This window comes from Pezoporus occidentalis, unplaced genomic scaffold, assembly GCF_034315485.1.
Source record: "Pezoporus occidentalis ecotype Australia unplaced genomic scaffold, CSIRO_AGI_Poc_V1 ctg1482, whole genome shotgun sequence".
In the NCBI taxonomy this organism is placed as follows: Eukaryota; Metazoa; Chordata; class Aves; order Psittaciformes; family Psittacidae; genus Pezoporus; species Pezoporus occidentalis.
Window position 1 is genome coordinate 221 of NW_026913297.1, and position 12,915 is coordinate 13,135.

The window sequence follows — 12,915 nt, forward strand, 5'->3', positions numbered from 1 at the left end:
TAGGGACCCCAACCCCTCCCCATAACCATCAAATTCCACTTCCCAGACCCCCCCCCAAGCCCATCAGGACCCCCCCAAATCCCCACATTCCCCCGTTGGCACCCACCAGCCGCTGCTTCCCCTCCTGCAGCTGCCTCCTCAGTGGCCCCAGGGCAGTTTCTGGGGAGTCCATGGGGCTGCCCCGTAGCTCTGGGCCCTGCTGGATCTGGGCCCCCCGAGCCCCTGAGAGCCCCGTGGCCTCCAGCATCAACCTGGTGGCAAGGGGGGCCCCAAAGCCAAACGTTGAGGGGAGTGGGGGGGGAGCTTTAAGGACCCCTATGAGCCCAGCACCCACTTCAGAAGGAAACCCAGGGGGGTTTAAAGTATAGAGGGGGTCCCTAAAGGGTTCTGGGGTTCAGGAGTGGGGAGGAAAAGATCATGGGGGAGGGCCCAGGGGCAGTTTTGGGTTGCAGGGGGGGAAACCGGGCTGCAGGATGTATTCAGGGGGGGTCCTTGAGAGGGTTTTGGGTGCATGGGGGAATCCATAGGGTGGGTTTGGGGTGCAGAGGGGGGCGGTTTTGGGGTGCCGTGGGGCTTCTGGGATGCATGGGGGTGATTTTAGGGTGCAGGGGTTGTGTTTTGGTGTGCAGGGGGCATGGTTTTGGGGGGCGGGGGGGCGGTTTGGGATGCAGGGGGTTGTTTTGAGGTGCAGGGGGGATGGTTTGGAGTGCAGAGGGGGTGTTTTCGGATGCAGGGGGGATGGTTTGGGGGTGCAGGGGCGTGTTTTGGAAACCCCATAGAGCCCCCCCCAAACCCTCTAACGCTCCCCACCCCACCCCCCAAACCTGAATCTCCTTGAGGTGCTGGTACCTGAGCCCCGAGTTAAGGAGGAAACCGGGGGGGGGGGGGGCTGTTAAAGGAGGGGGATCCTGGGGATCCCAATGGGATTTGGAGGGGTCCTAAAGGAATTTGGGCTCCTGTGCATGGATCTGGGAGAAGGGGTTGGGGGGGGGTCACAAGGGGGAACTGGGGGGTGCTGGGGGGTTGTTGGGATCCCAATGGAATATTGCGGGGGTCCTAACAGGCAAAAGGGTTTGGGGGGGTCCTGAGGGGTTTTGGAAGCTCCCCAATGAGCTTGGGGGTCCCCCCCCACTTTGGGGTGCAGCGGATACCACAGCAGGTTCCCTTTGATCTTCTTCACATTCCTATAGGAACACACCCCCCCCCCCGCCATGTATTTTAGGGACCGATCCGAGGTTTGGGGTCCCTCCAGATGTTGCAGTTCCTCCCCCCCCAGATGTTGGGGTGCCCCCCTCACCGCGGGTGCCGCACGTGGCCCATGATGTACTCCCGGATGGGGGCACAGGGCCCCGGGCACAGCCTGGAGGTGGGGGGGAGACAAAGAGAGGGGGTCAGGAGCACCCCAACCCCCCCAGGACCCCAAAAGCCCCCACTGGGGGGTCCCGCGGGCTCCAACCTGCGCAGGTCGGTGTTATAAATTGAGAACACAACGGATCATTATCCAATTAACATTTTTATTAATTATAGCAAGTAGAATATAAGCAAAGACAGCGCTGGACGACAGGGGAGTCTGTACTCCGCCAACTGCCGTACTGAGCAGTTCAAACAGTTCCTTTTTATACATCTTTATTTCCGTGCCCATGAAATAGTGGAGGTACTCTGCGCATGCTTCAGCTGTTGCCAGGGGGTCACTGGTGGTCGTTGAGGCTGAAGCAAGAAGTCTTCCTCCTTCATCCTATAGTTGACCTTCTACTCCTATGTCCTTATATGGAGTTGCTTGTTTTATTTCTGCCAGTTCTGGGAACATCCTACAGTTATCTTTAGTCAACATCTGCTATGTTTACATAAGCGGTACTTGGTTTAGTTTGTGTAAGCGATTGCTGTTATCTTATCTTGCACAAGCTGTGTCTGGCGATTGTTTGAGTAAGCGATTTCATATTCTTTGTTGCCTACCCTTTACATTGGGCTTAACATAAATCTTAATAAACAATATCCTTATCCTTAGTTTCTTACAATTCCCCCTTTTTCTTTTTATCCTATTGTTTATTAGATGCTGCTTTCATTGTAAGCTAGTTTCTCTCCACACTCTAAACATTTATCACAACATTCACAAGGTATTTTCTTACAATCACAGATATAGTTTCTACGCGGTATGACACACTCACAATAATCACATAGACCTGTAAGATCTATACCTGTGCCTTCAGGTACACATCCGTTAGGAGTCCAGGTTGCTTTTATATGTTTATCAGGAGTCTTTACTGACCAGCCTGAGGCTATTGTCTCACATCCCCAATACCCACAATAGTATTGTCCGGGATAATTACAGTAAGTTGGTCCAGAGGCCAGGCATATATAAAATGGAGGCCCCTTTTCACAAGGTATTGGTACTAAATCACAAAGTTCCACTATGAATTCAGGTGGCCCTGGGTCGCTAAAAGTGGCTATTGTTCTCGTTCCTTCCCAAGATATTAGTTCCCACTTAAATGGTTCATGTGGATTTTCCCCTTTTGCCTGGGTTATTATCAATATCAAGACTAACGGTATACCAGGAAAAAGGGTGTTTGTCAATTTTGCCAATTTAAGTATATTTTTACCAGTCCTGGGGAAGTTCGGCCATTGCTGCTTTTGCGTCCCATTGTTCTGGTTCTTTTCTCCACAGTTTGTTCCTCTTCTGCCTCGCCCGTCGACTCGGTTGCTTCGAGCCACGGGGTGTACCATCTTCTCGGCAGCAAGGGAATTCTTCAGGAGGACAGCTGTTTCTGGCTTTCTGCCTATTCACATAGGCTTCCCACTTTGCAGCTTTAACTAATGGGGCAAAGCAAGGCACGGTTAATACTTCCCTTCTGCACTTTATAACCAAAATCTCAGTTACAAAGGGGACTGGTTCGTTAGAGTGGTAACAATAATATTGAGGTTTTACTCCTTTGGTAAAAATCTTCCACCACTCATGGGATTCTCGAATAATTTCTCGTTTAGACTCTAATTGTTTTAATTTCCACTCAGTGAGAGTTCTTTGGATTTTCTCACACTGTGTGCAAACTCCTATTGGAGGGTATCCATATCCACAGTGTGTCCACCATTTATCCTGGCATACCTTACACCTAAAACAAACAAATGGATAACAATTGCAGTTCAAATTATTACACCTAATTCGTATATCTAGAGTATATATATTATTTACATCAGCATATCTTCTATATTCACTATTGTGTGGTTGCATAAGTTTAGCAATTTCCTTCAACACACTTTGTACGCTTCCATATATAATAGACAAAAAGAGAAGTAATTATAGCAAATATAAACAGCAGTACACACTTTATACCAAAAGGTAATGCGTCAAAATAATCAAATAAAGTTTCTATCATTGCGTTATCTTTTCAGAGTTATCTTGGTGTCACCTGGAGTACTGATTATTTTCCAGTGGGGTTTTGTCACTGGGCCTTTAATGCGACTGGCATGAGTCCATCCACGCTCAGCAGTCCGGACAGCTGTTTCTTCCACTATTCGTGATGACCCATCTATAAATAATACTTCTCCACATTGTAGTTCTTCTTCTTCTAAATCTGGCCTAATGCGTGTCTGTTGTTCAATTGTTTGAAAACAATTGTGCAATAGTTCATTACCTTCTCCTGGGTATAAAAATTCAGCGAGGTTAACTGCTCCAATAGTTTTCAAAGATAGTTTAGGGGATTCTATAAGTATTCCCTCATATTTTAATAATCGGCTATCTGTAAGCCATTTTTCTGCTTTTTGTTGTAACACCCCCCTGATGTTATGAGGCGCATATAAGACAACCTCTCCATTAAAGGTAATGCGATTTGTTTCCTCAAGTAATAAGGCAGCAGCAACAATGATTTGTAAACAACTCAGCCAACCCCTGCTCACAGGGTCCAACAACTTTGATAGGTATGCCACCGGTTTCTTCTGTCCGGCCCATTCCTGAGTTAATACTCCGAATGCCGTTCCTTCATACATGTTAACAAATAAATGGAATGGCCGCTTTAAATCTGGTAGGCTTAAAACCGGTGCTTGACTTAGCTCTCTTTTGAGACTGACAAACTGCTCTTGATCCTGAGGGGTCCACTTGGGTATTTTGTCTTTAGACAGTTGTTCATATAAGAATTTAACTTTAAAGCTATAGTTTTCTATCGATTGCTGTCCTGGGTTCCGCAGTAGCAGTCATGTTTTTCCTTTGTGTTAACTGGTACAGTGCTGTGTTTTGACTTCCAGTTTGAGAACAGTGTTGGTGAAGCCGATGTTCTCGGTTGTTGCTAAGTGATGTTTACCCTGACCAAGGACTCTGTGAGGCTCATGCTCTGCCAGGGAGGAGGGGAGGCTGTGGGGAAGCAGAGACGGGGCGCCTGACCCGGGCTAGCCGGGGAGGTATTCCATACCACAGCACGTCATGCCCGGGGTGAGGGGTAACTGGGAGTTACCCGGAAGGACAGGGGCTTCCGGGTGGAGCTCGTTTCTCTTGGCCGGTGGTATCGTATTCTCTTCCCTTGTTATTTTCCCTTATCATTGTTGTAGCTGATAGTAGCGGTGGTGATTTGTTGCTGGACTGTTTTTGTCTCAACCCGTGGGAGTTGCACTCTCTCGATCCTCCTCCCCGTTCCTCCGGGAGCGGGGAAGGGGAGAGCCCCGGTGCGGGGAGGCAGGGGGGGGAGACGGACACGGACCTCGATTGTTGTCAGCTCGGCACCACTCACTGGGAGTGAGTGAACAAGCTACCTGACTGGGTTTAAACCACGACAGTTCTTTTTGGCGCCCAACGTGGGGCATGAAGGGTTGAGATAAGAACAGATCTGACTGGATTGATAGTCACTCGTCACAATGCTGATTTATTGGCTCTCAAGGTTGTTCCTCTTGATCTCACAGTTTCAGTATATGATATCTTACGTCCATCCGGTACTTGCTGTATTAGTGTTTTTCAAGTGTGGGGCTTGGGCTAAGGTTTTTATCCCATTGTACTTTATGGTAATGACTTGTAATACAATAGAATCATTGATCATGAAACTGATCTGGTTTATGTTCCCAGTGTGGTCACCACCTTTATACTTTGGGAGGTATATGATGGAGGTGCTTAGCAATTACACATCTTTTTTCTCCTTCTCAGGTGCTCAACCTGGGAAGGAGACATCCTTTTACCCTCCTAGTCGTCCCCCCAGACCATTTACATTTGAGAGTTTTGAATTTTTTGAATGGCCTTTTAATGCTGTTGAGACTTCTTTGCTGATGGTGATGGGAATCACCATGCTAACACGCATACAGAGTGTGTTTTACCCACTACTGATTTCAAGAGTTAAGCAGATTCAGGTTTGGGTCTTGTCTGGGGTCAAACGACGATGTAGGAGGACCGAGAGATTTTCCCTGAGGCTGGACAGCCATGAGTGGCAGGGTGTGTGGGATAGTATGGGCAAGTATCTAGGTCAGTGGGCCCCTCCAGTACTTTGGAATTTCACTACCGAACAACTGCAAAATCCAGAAGAATTAGTAAAACACTTAAATGAGGTGTGTGGTCATTCTGGCCATACCAGAGATGGACAAATCATGGCAACGTGCTGGGGCTTGGCCTATGCTTACAGGGCCTTGTTCAACACTATCCAGCACCTTCAAAAGGAAAAGAATGTCGGCGGATCTGAGGGCAAAGCAACAGTCGCTACTCAAACTTTGGCTGCAATGAACAGCACAGCTGTCCCAGTGGCAAGTACAGCAGCTGCTCAAACTTCAACTGCAACAGACAGCGCGGTTACCCCAGCTCCAAGCACAGTAGCTACACCACCCCCAGTAACAAGTACAGTTGCTACTCAAACCACAGTGATAATCACTGCAGCCAAACCAGAGGACCAATTCATACCAATATCAGTTGCCCCTGTACGCAAGAGAACAAGCAAAAAGGAGGCAAAAAGGGTGAAGCGAGATGAAGAACCAATGAATTCACCACCCGGTCCAGAATCTGATCAGGAGTCATCATCACATGACGAAGAAGAAGAAGAAGAGGTAACTTCTCGACCTCGGACCTCAACCGAGCTGCGGAATATGCGAAAAGATTTTACCCGTCAACCAGGGGAGCACATCATCACCTGGTTACTCCGATGCTGGGACAATGGGGCTGATGGTCACGAACTAGAAGGTACAGAAGCCAAGCAGCTGGGATCACTTGCTAGAGAAGGGGGAATTGACAAAGCAATTGCAAGAGAGAAAAAGTCCCTCAGCCTTTGGAGGAGGCTCTTGGCAGCTCTGAAAGAAAGGTTTCCGTACAAGGACGATGTTACGAGTCGTTCGGCCAAGTGGAATACTATAGACAAAGGCATCCAGTCTCTGAGGGAATCGGCCATCGTAGAGATGATCTATCACATCAAGCCGAATAACGGGGATACACCTATAGATCCAGATGAAGTTGAATGTACACGACCCATGTGGCGAAAACTTACACGGAATGCACCGTCATCATATGCCCATTCATTGGCAACAGTAACCTGGAATGACATAGTACCACTAACAGTGGATGAAATGGTTCATAAACTCCGAGAGTTCGAAGACAATCTCACCCCTTCCATCATCTCAGCTGTGAAAAAACTGTCCCAGGACATCGAACAATTGAAGGACAATCTATCTGATTTATCCGGCTCCTCACGTGTACCAACACGCGTCTCAGCTATTAACAAAAGGCGTCCTATTGTTCAAGAGAGGAGATACAGGAGGTATACGCCATGGGGTACCCTATGGTTTTACCTGCTGGATCACGGAGAAGACATGACAAAGTGGGATGGAAAACCTACTTCAGCTTTGGAGGAACGGGTGAGTGAACTGAAGAGGGGAGCAAGGGCCAAGACTGATCGTCCCATGAGAGCTACGGCTTCAGTCTCTGGTGATCAGTTTCCCAGATGGAGTGGAAGAGCTGATTTTACTCCAGCTCCTGTGATAACGAAGAATAATCCCTTTCAACACGACTTAAGTGTCCAATGCTGTGACGACTGTTAGAGGGGCCCTGCCTCCAGCCAGGTGGAGGTAGGGGACAATCGGATTTACTGGACTGTGTGGATCAGATGGCCTGGCACATCAGTCCCACAGAAGTATAAGGCTCTAGTAGATACCGGTGCACAGTGTACCCTGATGCCATCAAGCTGTCAAGGGGTGGAACCCATCTATATTTCTGGAGTAACAGGAGGATCCCAAGAGTTGACTGTGCTGGAGGCTGAAATCAGCCTGCCTGGGAGGGAATGGCAAAAGCACCCTATTGTGACTGGTCCAGAGGCTCCATGCATTCTCGGCATAGACTACCTCAAGAGAGGGTACTTCAAAGACCCAAAAGGGTACCGGTGGGCTTTTGGTATTGCTGCTTTGGAGACTGAGGAAATTGAGCAGCTGTCCACCTTGCCTGGTCTCTCAGAAGATCCCTCTGCTGTGGGGTTGCTGAAAGTTGAAGAACAACAAGTGCCAATTGCGACCACAACAGTGCACCGGCGGCAATATCGCACCAACCGAGACTCCCTGATTCCCATCCATCAGCTGATCCGTAAACTGGAGAGTCAGGGGGTGATCAGCAGGACCCGCTCACCCTTCAATAGCCCCATATGGCCAGTGCGAAAGTCTAATGGAGAATGGAGACTAACAGTAGACTATCGTGGCCTGAATGAAGTCACACCACCATTGAGTGCTGCCGTACCGGACATGCTAGAACTTCAGTATGAACTAGAGTCAAAGGCAGCCAAGTGGTATGCCACGATTGATATCGCCAATGCATTTTTCTCAATCCCTTTGGCAGCAGAGTGCAGGCCACAGTTTGCTTTTACTTGGAGGGGTGTCCAGTTCACTTGGAACCGACTGCCCCAGGGGTGGAAACACAGCCCTACCATTTGCCATGGACTGATCCAGACTGCACTGGAACAGGGGCAAGCTCCAGAACACCTGCAATACATTGATGACATTATTGTGTGGGGCGATACAGCGGAAGAAGTCTTTGAGAAAGGGAGGAAAATAATCCAAATCCTGCTGAAAGCTGGTTTTGCCATAAAACGGAGTAAGGTCAAGGGACCTGCACAGGAGATTCAATTTTTGGGAATAAAATGGCAAGATGGACGTAGACAGATCCCCACAGATGTGATCAACAAGATAACAGCAATGTCTCCACCAACTAATAAGAAAGAAACGCAAGCTTTCTTGGGTGCAGTGGGGTTCTGGAGAATGCACATCCCAAATTACAGTTCGATTGTAAGCCCTCTCTATCATGTGACCCGGAAGAAGAATGATTTTAAATGGGGCCCTGAGCAGCAACAAGCCTTTGAGCAAATTAAACGCGAGATAGTTCATGCAGTAGCCCTTGGACCAGTCCGGACCGGACCAGATGTAAAAAATGTACTGTACACTGCAGCTGGGGAGAACGGTCCTACCTGGAGCCTCTGGCAGAAAGCTCCAGGGGAGACTCGAGGTCGACCCCTCGGCTTTTGGAGTCGGGGATATAAAGGATCTGAGGCCAGCTATACCCCAACTGAGAAAGAGATACTGGCAGCCTATGAAGGGGTTCGAGCTGCTTCAGAAGTGATTGGCACTGAAGCACAGCTCCTTCTGGCACCCCGGCTGCCCGTGCTGGGCTGGATGTTCAAAGGCAGGGTCTCCTCTACACATCATGCAACCGATGCTACATGGAGTAAATGGGCTGCACTAATTACACAACGAACTCGAATAGGAAATCCCAGTCGTCCAGGCATTCTAGAAGTCATCATGGACTGGCCAGAGGGCAAAGATTTTGGAATGTCACCAGAGGAGGAGGTGATGCGCGCTGAAGAGGCCCCACCATATAATAAACTGTCAGAAAGTGAAAAGCAGTATGCCTTGTTTACTGATGGCTCTTGCCGTATTGTGGGAAAGCATCGGAGATGGAAGGCAGCTGTATGGAGTCCTGGACGACAAGTTGCAGAAACTGCTGACGGAGAGGGTGAATCGAGTCAGTTTGCCGAGGTGAAAGCCATCCAGCTGGCCCTGGACATTGCTGAACGAGAAAAGTGGCCAGTACTTTATCTCTATACTGACTCATGGATGGTGGCAAATGCCCTGTGGGGGTGGTTGAAGCAGTGGAAGCAGAGCAACTGGCAACGCAGAGGTAAACCCATCTGGGCTGCTGCACTGTGGAAAGATATTGCTGCCAGGGTGCAGAACCTGGTGGTGAAGGTACGTCATGTAGATGCCCATGTACCCAAGAGTCGGGCCACTGAGGAACACCAGAACAACCAACAAGTGGATAAAGCGGCTAAGATTGAAGTGGCTCAGATGGACTTAGATTGGCAACATAAAGGTGAATTATTTTTGGCCCGGTGGGCCCATGACACTTCAGGCCATCAGGGCAGAGATGCAACATATAGATGGGCCCGTGACCGAGGGGTGGACTTAACAATGGACACTATTGCCCAGGTTATTCATGAGTGTGAAACATGTGCTGCAATTAAACAAGCCAAGCGGTTAAAGCCTCTTTGGTATGGAGGACGATGGTTGAAGTATAAATATGGGGAGGCCTGGCAGATTGACTATATCACACTGCCACCAACCCACCAAGGCAAGCGCCATGTGCTTACCATGGTGGAAGCAACCACCGGGTGGCTGGAAACATACGCCGTGCCCCATGCCACTGCCCGGAACACCATCCTGGGCCTTGAGAAACAGATTTTGTGGCGACACGGCACCCCAGAGAGAATTGAGTCAGACAATGGGACTCATTTCCGGAATAACCTTATAGATATTTGGGCCAAAGAACATGGCATTGAGTGGGTATATCACATCCCCTACCATGCACCAGCCTCTGGGAAAATCGAACGGTACAATGGGCTGTTAAAAACTACACTGAGAGCAATGGGTGGGGGAACTTTCAAGCATTGGGATACACACTTACCAAAGGCCACCTGGTTGGTCAACACCAGAGGATCTGCCAACAGGGCTGGCCCAGCCCAGTCAGAACTGTTACATATTGTAGAGGGGGACAAAGTTCCCGTGGTGCATATGAAGAATTTGCTGGGGAAGACAGTCTGGGTAATTCCTGCTTCAGGTAAAGGCAAACCCACTCGTGGGATTGCTTTTGCTCAGGGACCTGGATATACTTGGTGGGTAATGCGGGAAGATGGGGAAGTCCGATGTATACCTCAAGGGGATTTGATTTTAGGGGAAAACAGCCAGTGAACTCAATTGTATGCTGTTGCCTGCTGTGTAATGCTTTTATAGCCCATCAACTAGATGTCTCCAGGTCACCAGCGACTGGCCCTGACTTCCCTCCAGCCATCATCCCAACAGAGAATGAACTTTGAACATCATGGACCGAATGGACTCGGCAGCATTATAGGGATTGGTCCATGCACTAAGAAAATGATCCTTTCCTCTTGGTCTGTATGTATATGGATGTATATATGTGGGAGAGCGATGGTGTATTGAAAATGTGGGATCTGAGCACGACGTGAATGGTATGGAATAAGGGGTGGATAATGTCCTGGGTTCCGCAGTAGCAGTCATGTTTTTCCTTTGTGTTAACTGGTACAGTGCTGTGTTTTGACTTCCAGTTTGAGAACAGTGTTGGTGAAGCCGATGTTCTCGGTTGTTGCTAAGTGATGTTTACCCTGACCAAGGACTCTGTGAGGCTCATGCTCTGCCAGGGAGGAGGGGAGGCTGTGGGGAAGCAGAGACGGGGCGCCTGACCCAGGCTAGCCGGGGAGGTATTCCATACCACAGCACGTCATGCCCGGGGTGAGGGGTAACTGGGAGTTACCCGGAAGGACAGGGGCTTCCGGGTGGAGCTCGTTTCTCTTGGCCGGTGGTATCGTATTCTCTTCCCTTGTTATTTTCCCTTATCATTGTTGTAGCTGATAGTAGCGGTGGTGATTTGTTGCTGGACTGTTTTTGTCTCAACCCGTGGGAGTTGCACTCTCTCGATCCTCCTCCCCGTTCCTCCGGGAGCGGGGAAGGGGAGAGCCCCGGTGCGGGGAGGCAGGGGGGGGAGACGGACACGGACCTCGATTGTTGTCAGCTCGGCACCACTCACTGGGAGTGAGTGAACAAGCTACCTGACTGGGTTTAAACCACGACAATTGCCTACAATACCCAAATAGCCCTAATGCCTGCCGAATTTGCCTCTTAGTGACAGGCATAGCTAATTCCAAAATTCCTTTAATGCGCTCCGGATCCAATATCTTCTGGCCGTTAAACAAATAATGTCCCAAATATTTCACTTTTTCCTCCACAAATCGTAACTTTTCTCGTGATACCCGTAGACCCTTTTGTGCAAGAAAGTTTAGAAGTCGAATGCTTTCTTTTCTTACATCCTCCTTATTATTCCCTGCTATGAGCAGATCATCTACATACTGTAATAGTACGTTCCCCGTTTGTACCTGGTATTCTTTTAAGAGCTCTTCCAGGGCCTGTCCAAACAGATTAGGGGATTCAGTGAACCCTTGGGGAAGCACGGTCCATCTCAATTGCTGTCTACGGCCTGTCTCTATGTCTTCCCATTCAAAGGCAAAATAATCACGGCATTCTTCTGCCAGTGGACAGGCCCAAAAGGCATCCTTTAAATCAGCCACACTATACCAGGAGTTATGGGGTCCTAGTTTGCTTAGCAGCGTGTATGGATTTGCTACTACAGGGAACCGGGTGATAGTTCTTTTGTTTATTTTCCTTAAATCATGTACGAGCCGATATTTCCCATTTGGTTTCTTTACGAGCAAAATGGGGGTGTTAAAGGGTGACATACAAGGCTCTAAGATTCCTTGTGCTAACAATCGATCAATTTCTGGCTTTAACCCTCTTCGTCCTTCTAGGGATATGGGGTATTGCCTTACCCTCACAGGTATGTGGGGTTCGGAAATTTGGATTTTAATCGGTGGAATTTCCAATCTATTAATTGTGTCCGGAGGGTACCAGACATTGGGGTTAATTTGTTTTTGATCATCCACGGTCAAAGGATAAGCCGACACTGTCAGCTCTTGATTTTTCACTTTAATTTCTAATTGCAATTCAACAATTAAATCTCGTCCTAACAGATTAAATTCTGCTTCAGGGACGAGCAAGAGTTCACCCATTCCAAATTTATTTTCAGTTTCAAATACCACATTTTTGATTTTGCTTACTTTAAAGGGTTCTCCTTTTGCCCCAATTACTTGTACTTTTTCAGGGGAAACTTTACATCCCTCAGGTATATGCTTAATAGTTGATTTCTCAGCCCCAGTGTCTACTAAAAAGGTGAACTCTTGTTTATGGGGACCTATTCTTAATTTTATCAAGGGCTCATGATGACTCCGGTCCCCTAAGATATAGAGCCCCTGACTCTCCTATTCCGTTTTCAACATTTCCTCATCCCTGATCTTTTGTCTGCAATTCTTCTTTATATGCCCCTTCTTTCCACAGTAAAAACAATATCTCTGTTCCTTCTCTACTACTACGTTCCCTTGTTTCGTTCCAGCAGATCTGTGTTCACCAGTTCGCCCTTTGCGATCCTCTCTGACCGCTGCTACCATCATTTTTACTTGTCGCTTGCTGCTCTCCTCTTCCCGCCTTACGTAAACTTTCTGAGCTTCTCTCAGTAATTCATCCAGCCCTCTATTCTGCCAGTCTTCTAACTTTTCAATCTTCTTTCTGATATCTTCCCATGATTTTGCCACAAACTGAGTTTTGAGGAGTGCTTGCCCTAAAGGGTCGTCTGGATTTACCCCAGAGTACAGCTGAAGGGCTTTCCTCAGTCGTTCTAGCCACTCAGTAGGGCTTTCATCTTTCTTTTGCATTTCATTAAATGCTTTATTGATATTCTGGCCACGGGGTACTGTTTCTCTAATTCCCTGAATTACTATAGTTTTCAGGTCCTGCATATGAGTTCTATGTACCGGATCTTGATTATCCCAATTAGGTCTTTGGAGTGGCCATTTAATATCTGCTTGG

General features: G+C 48.2%; 1 long non-coding RNA gene across 1 annotated transcript; it reads right to left on the minus strand.

Annotated features, from left to right (window-relative positions):
* Window positions 1-817: 817 nt before the first annotated feature.
* LOC134159550 (uncharacterized) lies at window positions 818-1,363 on the minus strand. Its single transcript, XR_009963178.1, has 3 exons — window positions 1,298-1,363; window positions 1,152-1,184; window positions 818-849 (listed from the first exon to the last, which is right to left on the minus strand). It is a non-coding gene; the product is annotated as an uncharacterized LOC134159550 (long non-coding RNA).
* Window positions 1,364-12,915: the final 11,552 nt, after the last annotated feature.